At 51.8% G+C, this 736-nt stretch overlaps 1 non-coding gene across 1 annotated transcript; it reads left to right on the top strand.

Annotated features, from left to right (window-relative positions):
- Window positions 1–305: 305 nt before the first annotated feature.
- Window positions 306–379, top strand: Trnat-agu. Its single transcript has one exon. It is a non-coding gene; the product is annotated as a tRNA-Thr (tRNA).
- Window positions 380–736: the final 357 nt, after the last annotated feature.

Below are 736 nucleotides of genomic sequence, written 5' to 3'. Positions count from 1 at the left end.
GCCCCCCTGGCACAATGGCTATGGACAACTGCACAGAGTACCATAGCACGCTGCGTCCTCCATCCAAATTCCCATTCACGCTTCATCCAATACAACTTCATTTCATAAAAGCACCTATGCCTGTATTACAGAAAGGATACCCTGTTTCATTCGATGCTTAGGTGCTATTGCAAATAGAGTTGGAAAGCTTCTGCAATGCTGCTCGAGTTTAGGAGGGACACAATGTGGGCTGAGGCGCGAATTGGAATTTGTATCGAAGAGGGAGGCGTGCTAGGGTAGCTCGTGCAGTTGTGCAAAGCCATTGTGCCAGGGTGGCGTAGTGGTTAGCGCATCTGCCTAGTGAGCTGGAGACCTGGGTTCGAATCCCAGCCTTGAAGCAAATTTTCATTCGTCGCTTCAGTCCGCATATATATGGTGACGATTATTGATGAAATAAAGTCCGCAGCTCGTGGTCTTGCTGTAGCGTTCTCGCTTCCCGCGCCCGAGGTCCAGGGCTCGATTGTCCGCAGCTGGTGGTCGTGCGGTAGCGTTCTCGCTTCCCGCGCCCGGGTTCCCGGGTTCGATTCCCGGCGGGGTCAGGGATTTTCTCTGCCTCGTGACGACTGGGTGTTGAGTGATGTCCTTAGGCTAGTTAGGTTTACGTAGTTCTAAGTTCTAGGGGACTGATGACCATACAATTTAAGTCCCATAGTGCTCAGAGCCATTTGAACCATTTGAACCAGGACTCGATTCCCGG

The sequence above is a fragment of the Schistocerca americana genome, chromosome 10 (genome assembly GCF_021461395.2).
Source record: "Schistocerca americana isolate TAMUIC-IGC-003095 chromosome 10, iqSchAmer2.1, whole genome shotgun sequence".
Lineage (NCBI taxonomy): Eukaryota > Metazoa > Arthropoda > Insecta > Orthoptera > Acrididae > Schistocerca > Schistocerca americana.
This window is presented reverse-complemented; position numbering and strand designations above follow the sequence as displayed.